This window comes from Pristiophorus japonicus, unplaced genomic scaffold (assembly GCF_044704955.1).
Source record: "Pristiophorus japonicus isolate sPriJap1 unplaced genomic scaffold, sPriJap1.hap1 HAP1_SCAFFOLD_334, whole genome shotgun sequence".
NCBI classification, from domain to species: Eukaryota; Metazoa; Chordata; class Chondrichthyes; family Pristiophoridae; genus Pristiophorus; species Pristiophorus japonicus.
In genome coordinates, this window is record NW_027253150.1 from 476,565 (window position 1) to 488,404 (window position 11,840).

An 11,840-nucleotide genomic window follows, 5' to 3' on the forward strand; every position below is an offset into this window, starting at 1 on the left:
TGGGTGAGGGCATATAGTTAGGCTCCCTTCTCTCCGGCACATGGATAAAGATATTCCCCTTATATTTCCATTCTTTTTGATCTCATACTGGTCCATCGCGGATGCACTTTTCCCCTCGTATTATGTTTGTTTCCCCTTACATCCTCCTGTAACCTCATACACCCTTGTCATTCCTTTCAAAAAGGGCCACATTACAGCAAAAGTCTAAAGGGACAAAGTGTGTTAAAAAGACAAGCCTGAAGGCTCTGTGCCTCCATGCGAGGAATATTCGTAATAAGGTGGACGAATTAACTGCACAGGCACCAATTAATGAATATGATATAATTGGCACCACGGAGACATGGCTGTCCTTAGGCTGTGTCCCCTGGTTCTGGACTTCCCCAAAAATCGGGAACAAGCTACCCGCATCTAACCTGTCCCGTCCCGCCAGAATCTTTATGTTTCTATGAAATCCCCTCTCATCCTTCTCAACTCCAATATATAAAAATCCAGTTGATCCAGTCTCTCCTCATATGATAGTCCAGCCATCCCGGGAATCAGTCTGGTGAACCTTCGCTGCACTCCCTCAATAGCAAGAACGTCTTTCCTCAGATTATGAGACCAAAACTGAACACAATATTCCATGTGAGGCCTCACCAAGGCCCTGTACAACTGCAGTAAGAATCTGTTGAATCTGCATTTTACTGTAACTCTATGACATTCTGAACCGATAAAGAAATGGAATCGTGAAATGTATCTGTGTCTCTCAGTCTCTGCCTCACTCTCTACCTCTGTCTCTTTAGACATCTGTGCATGTGTTTGCGTGTTTGAGTCTTTGTCTCCCTCACTCTGCCTCTCTCTGACTCACTCTGTCTTTCCCTGTTTTTCTGTTTGTCTCGATCTCTCAATCTGCCCGTGTCTTTCTCACAGTGTCCAGTTCTGTTCCAAAGGGATTCTCTCAGTCTCTCTGTCTGACTGTCTCTCTCTTTCCCATCAGCACTGTCTGTCTATGTCTCTGCCTGTCTGTCTCTCTTTGCCTGTCTCTGTTCGACCCTGTCTCTAACCTGTTGAGTATTTCCATCATTTTCTGTTTTTATCTCTGTCTTTCGCTCTCACCTCTCACTATCTCTCTCTCTCTCTCTCTTTGACGCTCCCTTTTTCCATGTCTTTGTCTTTGTCTCTGGCTTTCCTGTACTCTTTGCCTCCCTCTCTTTATGGAGCACACACACACACATATCTGTGTATGTGTGTGTTTGAGTCTTTGTTTCACTCAGTCCGCCTATCCCTCTCAGTATCACACTTGCTCTCTCTCTATTTCTCTAGCTCGCTGTCTGTCTCTCCATGTTCCTGTTTTTGTATCTGTCTCTCAATGTGTCTGTCTCTTTCTCATGGTGTCTAGTTCTTTTCATAGCTCGATTCCTGCTGTCTCAAAATCTACACCCGTCAGTACCTCGTTTGTATAGTCGTGAGTATCCCCACCTGTCATGCGGGAGGAAGCATGTTCGAAATGTAGAATTGTACTTCTGTTATTCGGTATAGATTCATCTTAAAAGTTCCAGAGCAACATAGAAGAATAAAAATACAGCAAGACGATATTGGCTCTTCCAGATTTTTAGGAAACGGAGACTTTTTCAGGACTCTGTGGTGTTCTGATGCAGAGAGATGGATGATTGAGTTATATCTTAGTAACATTTAAAAACAAACAGACGCAGTAATCGTGGCCGAGTGGCTAAGGCGATGGAGTAGATATCAATTGGAGTTTACCCGCGCAGGTTCGAATCCTGCCGACTACGGATTTCAGCATTTTTCATTCAATTTCAGACTTGAACCAGGTCCCTGCAAAACGGATCCTGAGTTGGGTGGAATAACGTCCCACACCTTTCAACACTGACATGTTATTCTCATTTTCATTAATCTGAAATATTCACGATACATACGGATAGAAAAACGCAAAAATCAGCGAAATTAGCGACAGTGATTCAGCCTGTCTATCCCTCTATATGTCTAAGGCACTCTGTGTATGTCCATTGGTGCATCTATATTTTTGGTTATGTATGCGTGTGTGTCTCTGTGTCTTTCTATCTGTGTGTTTGTCTCTGTGTATGCGCAACTGTCTGCGGATATCATCACCATGAATTTGGTATGTCCTGGAACTTTTAAAAAAGATTTGGGAAAAATAATACGGTTATGACATTTGATATCGGCTTTGCTTCAGCGACAGCATTTTCGACTTCATGTCCCACTCCTGAGACTTGAGCATATAATCTTGGTTGACACTCAAGTGCCGTACTTGGGGAATTTTGCATTGTTGAAGATGTTGACTTTCGGATGAAATGTTAAACTGAAGCTCCATCTGCTCTCTCGGGTGAATGTGAAAGTTCCGACAGCATTATTCGATAAAGAGTACTGAGTTGCCCCCATGTCACTTTTATATAAATATTCTGAAATGCTCACTGAAAACCTGTGTGTGCGTGTGTCTGTGAGGGTGAAGCTCAAGCCCAGATTCTCACAGAGACAGAATGTGAAGGTTCACAAGTCCAGAATGGCTGAGTGTATAAGTCGTTGCATTTAAGATCCAATGGATTTATAGTTACGTGGGTTCGAACCCCACTCCTGGTAACTCTTGAATTTAACACCGATTTTCTCCCATCCTGCTCAGTGATACCCTAATGCCTTCTGTTGAAACTGTAACTCTGTCACATTCTCAACTGACCAAGAAATGTGATTGTGAAGTGCCTCTCACTCTATGTCTTTAGAGAGCTCTGTATATCTTTACGTGTTTGAGTCTATGACTCAATGTGTCTGAGGACCAACAAGCTGAATTCAGGGAGCTAGGAGTTAAATTAAAAAGTAGGACTTCAAAGGTCGCAAACTCAGGATTGCTACCAGCGCCACCTGCTAGTCGGAACAGGAATCGCAGGATAGCTCAGATGAATTCGTGGCTTGAAGTGTGGTGCAGATGGGAGGGATTCAAGTTCTGGGACTTTGGAACCGGTTCTGCGGGAGGTGGGACCAGAACGAAACCGGACGGTCTGCACCTGGGCAGGACCAGAACCAATGTTCAAGGGGGAGTGCATGCTAGCGTTTCTGGGGAGGGTTTAAAGTAATACGGCAGGGCGACGGGAGACAGAGGGAAGTAGAATGGGCGCAGAAGTGAAAGAATAAAAGTAAAGGTGGAGGGCAGAGAAACCCACGGCAAAAATCAAATAGGGCCACTTTACAGCAAAATTCTAAATGGTCAACGTGTGTTAAAATAACAAGCCTGGAGGTTCTGTGCCTCATTGCGAGGAGTATTCGTAATAAGCTGGACGAATTAACTGCACAAGCAGCAATTACTGAATATGAAATAATTGACACCACGGAGACATGGCTCCAGGGTAACCAAGGCTGGGAATTCAACATTCAGGAAGCATAGACAGAAATGAAAAGGTGGTAGGGTAGCGTTGCTGGTTAAAGAGGAAGTTAAGGCAATAGTAAGGAACGACATTAGCTTGGATGATGTGGAATATGAATGGGTGGAGCTGCGGAATACCAAAAGGAAGAAAACGCAAGTGGAGTTGTGTACAGATCAGCAGACAGTAGTAGTGAGGTTGGGGACAGCATCAAACAAGAAATTAGGGATGCGTGCCATAAAGATACAGCTGTTATCAAGGGCGACTTTACTTTACATGTAGATTGGGCTAACCAAACAGGTAGCAATATGGTGGAGGAGTATTTCCTCGAGCGTATTAGGGATGGTTTTCTCACTCAGTATACCGAGGGATCATCTAGAGGGCTGGCCATCCTAGACTGGGTGATGTGTAATGAGAAAGGACCAATTAGCAATCTTGTTGTGCGAGGCCCCTTGGGAAAGAGTGACCATAATAAGGTAGAATTCTTTATTAAGGTGGCGAGTGACACAGCTAATTCAGAGACTAGGGTCCTGAATTTAAGGAAAGATAACTTCGATGGTATGAGGCGTGAATTTGCTAGAATAGACTGGCGAATGATACTTAAAGGGTTGAAGGTGGATAGGCCATGGCAAACATTTAAAGATCAAATGGATGAACTTCAACAATTGTATTTCCCTGTCTGGAGTAAAAATAAAACGGGGAATGTGGCTCAACCGTGGCTAACAAAGGACATTAAGGATAGTGTTAAATCCAGGGAAGAGGCATATAAATTGGCCAGAAAAAGCTTCAACCTGAGGACTGGGAGGAATTTAGAATTCGGCAGAGGAGGAAAAAAGGTTTAATTAGGAGGGGGAACATAGATTATGAGAGGAATCTTGCTGGGAACATAATAAAGTTCGATAGATATGTGAAGACAAAAAGATTAGAGAAGACAAACGTAGGTCCCTTGCAATCAGATTCAGGTGAATTTATAGTGGAGAAGAAGGAAATTGTAGACCAGTTGAACAATCACTTTGGTTCTGTCTTCACGAAGGAAGAAACGCATAACCTTCCAGAAATACTAGGGCACAAAGGATCTAGCGAGAAGGAGGAACTGAAGGAAATCCTTATCAGTCAGGTAATTGTGTTCGTGAAATTGATGGGATTGAAGGCCGATAAATCCCCGGGGCCTGATAGTCTGCATTGGAATGTACTTACGGAAGTGGCCCTAGAAATAGCGGATGATTGGTGATCATTTTCGAACAGTCTATCGACTCTAGATAAGTTCGTATGAACTGAAGGGTAAATAATGTAACACCACATTTTAAAAAAGGAGGGAGATAGAAAGCGGATAATTACAGACCGGTTAGCCTGACATCAGTAGTGGGGAAAATGTACGAATCAATTTATTAAAGATGAAATAGCAGCGCATTTGGAAAGCAGTGACAGGATCGGTCCAAGCTGCATGAATATATGAATGGGAAATCAAGCTCGACAAATCTTCTGGAATTATTTGAGGATGTAGCTAGTATAATGGACAAGGGCAACCAGTGGATGTGGTGTATTTGGACTTTCAAAAGGCTTTCAACAAGGTCCCACACACGTATTGGTGTGCAAAGTTAAAGCACATGGTATTGGGGGTAATGTACTGACGTGGATAGAGAACTGGTTGGCAGACAGAAAGCAGAGAGTCGGGATAGACGGTCCTTTTCAGAAAAGCAGGCAGTGACTAGTGGGGTGCCACAGGGCTCAGTGCTGGGATCCCAGCTATTTACAATATACATTAATGATTTAGATGAAGGAATTGAGTGTAATATCTTCAAGTTTGCAGATGATACTAACAGGGTGGCGGTGTGAGCTGTGAGCAGGATGCTAAGAGGCTGCAGGGTGACTTGGACCGGTTAGGTGAGAGGGCAAATGCATGGCAGATGCAGTATAATGTGGATAAATGTGAGGTTATCCACTTTAGTGGCAAAAACACGAAGGCAGAATATTATCTGTATGGCAGCAGATTTGGAAAACGGGAGCTGCAACGAGACCTGGGTGTCATGGTACATCAGTCATTGAAAGCTGGCATGCAGTTCCAGCAGGCAGTGAAGAAGGCAAATGGTATGTTGGCCTTCATAGCTAGGGGATTTGAGTATCGGCGCAGGGAGGTCTTACTGCAGTTGTACAGGACATTTGTGAGACCTCACCTGGAATATTGTGTTCAGTTTTGGTCTCGTAATCTGAGGAAGGTCTTTCTTGCTATTGAGGGAGTGCAGCGAAGGTTTACCTGACTGATTCCCGGGATGGCAGGTCTGACATATGAGGAGAGATCGAATCGACTGTGTCTCTGTGTCTGTCTATCTGTATATATGTCTCTGTGTATGTGCAACTGTCTGTGGAAATCATCACCATGAACTTGGTATGTCCTGGAACTTAAAAAAAAAGACTTGGGGAAAGTAATACAGCTGTGAACTTTTGTCTCAGCTTTGGTTCAGTGGCAGCATTCTCGACTGAATTAGGAGTTTGTGTGTTCAAGTCGCACTCCTGAGACTTGAGCATCTAATCTTGGCTAACACTCAATTGCAGGACTTGGGGAATTTTGCATTGTTGAAGCTGTTGACATTCGGATGAAATGTTAATTTGAAGCTCCGCCTGCGCACTCGGGTGGATGTGACAGGTCCCAGAGCATTACATCAAAAAGAATAGGAGAGTTGCCCCCGTGTCAATATTGCTCAAAATGATCGGAAATGCTCCCTGAAACCCGATGTGCATGTGTGTGGCTGTGGGGGTGGAGATGAAGCCCAGATTCTCACAGAGACAGAATCCAATTGCTAACGGGACCAGGATGGCCGAGTGGTTAATGCGTTGGGTTGGTGATCCAATGGGTTTTTACGCTCGTGGGTTCGTATCCCAGTCCTGGTAATTGCTTCATTCAACAAAGATTTTTTTCCCATCCTGCTCAGTGATACCCGAATTTCATCTGTTGCATTTGCATTTTTCTGTAACTCGGTGACACTCTGAGCAGATAATGAAATGAAATTGTGCAATGTATCTGTGTCGCTAAGTCTCTGCCTCTCTCTCCCTTTAGAGAGCTGTGTATGTGTTTGTGTATTTGAATCTTTGTCTCCCTCAGTCTGCCTCTCTCCGATTCACTCTGTCTGTCCCTTTTACTTTGTTTGTCTCTGTCTCTCAATCTGTCTCTTTCTCACGGTGTCAAGTTCTGTTCCAAAGGGATTCTCTCAGACTATCTGTCTGAATGTCTCTCTCTTTCCATCATCTCTGTCTGTCCATGTCTTTGCCTGTCTCTATTACTCCCTGCCTCTAACCTGATGAGTATTTCCATCATTTTCTGTTTTTGCCTCTTTGTCTCTCTCTCTATCTGTCTTTTTCTCTATCTGTCTCCCTCTTTGTCTCTCTCTTTGTCCCTGGCTTTTTCTTTTCATTCCATCACTATTTGCCTCCCTCTCTTTTTGGAGCACGCAAACACATCTCTGTTTATGTATGTTTTCAAGTCTTTGTCTCACTCAGTCTGACCCTCCGTCTCAGTCTCAAACTTTCTGTCTCTCTCTGTCTCTATCTCACTTTCTGTCACTCCCTGTTTCCCTGTTTGTCTCTGTTTCTCAATGTGCCTCTCTCTTTCTCACGGTGTCCAGTTCTGTTCCAATCGGATTCTCTCAGTCTCTCTTTCTGACTGTCTCACTCTTTCCCATCATCTCTGTCTGTCTATGTCTCTGCCTGTCTGTCTCCCTTTGTCTGTCTCTGTTAGTTCCTGTCTCTAACCTGATGAGTATTTCCATCATTTTCTGCTTTTGTCTCTATCTCTCTCTCTCTATCTGTATCTCTCCTAGTCACTGTATTTATCATTGTCTTTCTCTCATTCTATCCCTCTCTCTCTTAATAGATCACACACACAGACCTCTGTATATGTATGTGTTTGAGTCTTTTTCTCACTCAGTCTGCCTCTCCTTCTCAGTCTCACACTTTCTGTCTCTCGTTGTCTCTATCTCGCTGTCTGTCTTTCCCTGTTTGTCGGTTTGCCTCTGTCTCTCAATGTGTCTGTCGACTTTTCATGGTGACCAGTTCTGTTCACAACTCGATTCCTGCTCTGACAGAACTGATGCTCGTCAGTTTCTCGTTTGTTAGTGGTGAGAATCCCCGCCTGTCATGAGGAGTCCAGGGATCAATTCCCCGATGGGGAGGCAGTTGTTTCAAAATGTTGAATTTTACTTCTGTTTCTTGGAAGAGATTCACATTAAAAAGTTCTAGAGCAATATAGAACTGTAAAAATACAGGTAGAGGAGATTGCCTCTTCCTGAATTTGAGCAAACGGAGACTTTTTCATGATTCTTTGGCCGTCTGCTGCATAGAGATGGATGACTGAGTTGTTTCTGCGTAACGTTCAAGGAGGCAGAAATGCATTAGTCGTGGCCGAATGGTTAAGGCGATGAATTCGAAATCCATTGAGTTTTCTCCATGCAGGTTCGAATCCTGCAGACTTCGATGCCCAGCATTTTTCATTGCATTTCACAATTTAACCATGTATCTACAAAACTGATCCTGAGATAGGTGGAATAACATCCCACACCTTTCAACACTGACAGCTCTTTCTGATTTTTATTAATCTGCAATATTAAAGATACATACGGACAGAAAAACGCAAAAAGCTGTCAAAGTTTCTACAGTGATTCAGACTGCCTATCCTTCTATATGTCTAAGGCATCGGTGCATCTCCGTTGGTGCGTGTAACTGTCTGTGGAAATCACCACCATGAATTTGGTATGTCCTGGAACTTAGAAAAAAGAATTGGGAAAAATAATACTGTTGTGAACTTTGGTATCGGCTTTGTTGCAGTGGCAGCAGTCTCGACTGAATCAGGAGTTTGTGTGTTCAATTCCCACTCCTGAGACTTAAGCATATAATCTTGGCTAACACTCTAGTGCAGCACTTGGGGAATTTTGCATTGTTGAAGCTGTTGAAGTTCGGATGAAATGTTAAATTGAAGCTCCGTCTGCACCCTCGTATGGATGTGAAACATCCCAGAGCATTACTCGAAAAAGAATAGGAGAGTTGCCCCCGTGTCAATATTACTAAAAATGTTCGTAAATGCTCACTGAAAAACGGTGTGTATGTGTGTGTCTGTGGGAGTGGGGTTGAATCCAGATTCTCGCAGAGACAGAATCCAGATTGTGACAGGACCAGGATGGCCGCGTGGTTAAGGCGGTGGCTTTAAAATTAAATGGACTTTTCCCGCGTGGGTTTGTACCCCACTCCTGGTATCTCTTTAATTTAACGCGGATTTCCTCCCATTCCGATCAGTGATACCGGATTTTCATCTGTTGAATCTGCAATTTTCTGTACCTATGTGACACTCTGAGCCGATAATGAAATGAAATTGTGAAATGTATCTGTGTCGCTCGGTCTCTGCCTCTCTCTCTCTTTCGAGAGCTGTGTATGCGTTTGCATGTTTGAGTCTTTGTCTCAATCTATCTGTCCCTGTTTCTCGATTTGTCTCTGTCTCTCAATCTGTCTCTTTCTCACGGTGTCCACGTCTGTCCCAATGGGATTCTCTCAGACTCTTTGTCTGACTGGCTCTCTCTTTCCCATCATTTCTGTCTGACCATGTCTTTGCCTGCCTCTGTTCGTCCCTGTCTCTAACCTGATAAGTATTTCCATCATTTTCAGTTTTTGTCTCTATCTCTCTCTCGCTATCTGTCTCTCTCCTTGTCACTGTCTTTATCATTGTCTTTCTCTCACTCTTTCCCTCTCTCTCTTTATAAATCACACACACACATCTCTGTATATGTTTGTATTTGAGTCTTTTTCTCACTCAGTCTGCCTCAGACTCATACTTCCTGTCTCTCGTTGTCTCTATCTCGTTGTCTGTCTCTCCCTGTTTGTCGGTTTGTCTCTGTCTCTCAATATGTCGGTCGGCTTCTCATGGTGTCCAGTTCTGTTCACATCTCGATTCCAGGTCTGACAGAGCCACGATCTGTCAGTTCCTCGTTAGTATAGTGGTGAGTATCCCTGCCTGTCATGCAGGAGACTGAGGTTCAATTCGCCGACGAGGAGGCAGTTGTTTCAAATATACAAAGTTTTACTTTTGTTTCTTGGTATCGACTCATGTTAAAAAGTTCCAGAGTAATATAGAACATTACAAATACAGCAAGATCAGATTGCTACTTCCAGATTTTTAGCAAACGGAGACTGTTTCAGGATTCTGTGGCCGTATGCTGCACAGAAATGGATGACTGAGTTTTATCTGAGTAACATTTAAGGAGGCAGCGGACCAGTGGTTGTGGCCGAGTGGTTAAGACGATGGACTGAAAACCCATTGGGGTTTCCCCGTGCAGAATTGATTCCGGCCGACTCCGTTTCTCAGCATATTTCATTCTGTTTGATAATTTAACCAGGTTCATGCAAAACTGATTCTGAGATAGATGGAACAAAAGCCAGCCAAAGTAGCGACAGTGAACCTGCCTGTCTATCCATCTATTTGTATAAGTTCTCTGTCTATATCTTGATCTGGGTGTCATGGTACATCAGTCATTGAAAGTTGGCACGCAGGTGCAGCAGGCGGTGAAGCAGGCAAATGGCATGTTCGCCTTCATAGCTGGGTGATTTGAGTGTAGGAGCAGGGAGGTCTGACTGCAGTTGTACAGAGCCTTGGTGGGGTCACACCTGGAATATTGTGTGGAATTTTTTGAGGATGTTTCCAGTAGAGTGGACAAGGGAGAACCAGTTGTTGTGGTATATTTGGACTTTCAGAAGGCTTTCGACAAGGTCCCTCACAAGAGATTAATGTGCAAAGTTAAAGCACATGGGATTGGGGGTAGTGTGCTGACATGGATTGAGAACTGGTTGTCAGACAGGAAGCAAAGAGTAGGAGTAAATGGGGACTTTTCAGAATGGCAGGCAGTGACTAATGGGGTACCGCAAGGTTCTGTGCTGGGGCCCCAGCTGTTTACACTGTACATTAATGATTTAGACGAGGGGATTAAATGTAGTATCTCCAAATTTGCGGATGACACTAAGTTGGGTGGCAGTGTGAGCTGCAAGGAGGATTCTATGAGGCTGCAGAGCAACTTGGATAGGTTAGGTGAGTGGGCAAATGCATGGCAGATGAAGTATAATGTGGATAAATGTGAGGTTATCCACTTTGGTGGTAAAAACAGAGAGACAGACTATTATCTGAATGGTGACAGATTAGGAAAAGGGCAGGTGCAAAGAGACCTGGGTGTCATGGTACATCAGTCATTGAAGGTTGGCATGCAGGTACAGCAGGCGGTTAAGAAAGCAAATGGCATGTTGGCCTTCATAGCGAGGGGATTTGAGAACAAGGGCAGGGAGGTGTTGCTACAATTGTACAGGGCCTTGGTGAGGCCACACCTGGAGTATTGTGTACAGTTTTGGTCTCCTAACCTGAGGAAGGACATTCTTGCTATTGAGGGAGTGCAGCGAAGGTTCACCAGACTGATTCCCGGGATGGCGGGACTGACCTATCAAGAAAGACTGGATCAACTGGGCTTGTATTCACTGGAGTTCAGAAGAATGAGAGGGGACCTCATAGAAACGTTTAAAATTCTGATGGGGTTAGACAGGTTAGATGCAGGAAGAATGTTCCCAATGTTGGGGAAGTCCAGAACCAGGGGACACAGTCTAAGGATAAGGGGGAAGCCATTTAGGACCGAGATGAGGAGGAATTTCTTCACCCAGAGAGTGGTGAACCTGTGGAATTCTCTACCACAGAAAGTTGTTGAGGCCAATTCACTAAATATATTCAAAAAGGAGTTAGATGAAGTCCTTACTACTAGGGGAATCAAGGGGTATGGTGAGAAAGCAGGAATGGGGTACTGAAGTTGCATGTTCAGCCATGAACTCATTGAATGGCGGTGCAGGCTAGAAGGGCCGAATGGCCTACTCCTGCACCTATTTTCTATGTTTCTATGTTTCTATGTCCTTGCTATTGAGGGAGTACAGCGAAGATTCACCAGCTTGATTCCCGGGATCGCAGGACTGACATATGAGGATAGACTGGATCAACTGGGCTGGTATCCACTGGAGTTTAGAAGAATGAGAGGCGCTCCCATAGACATATATAAAATTCTGACGAGATTGGACAGGTTAGAGGCGGTTAGAATGTTCCCATTGCTGTGGAATTCGAGAACCAAGGGTGACAGTGCAAGATTAAGTGGTAAGGTATTTAGGACCGAAATGAGGAGACACCTCTTCACTCTGGCATTCTCTACCGCAGAAAGTTGTTGAGGCCAGATCGTTAGATATATTCAAAACGGAGTTAGATATGGCCCTTACGGCTAAAGGGATCAAGGGGTATGGAGAGAAAGCAGGAAAGGGGTACTGAGGTTGAATGATCAGCCATGATCTTATTGAATGATGGTGCAGGCTCGAAGGGCCGAATGGCCTACTCCTGCAACTAATTTATTTGTTTCTATGTTTCTATGTTGATGCGTGTATATTTTTGGTTATTGTGTGTGTGTGTGTCTG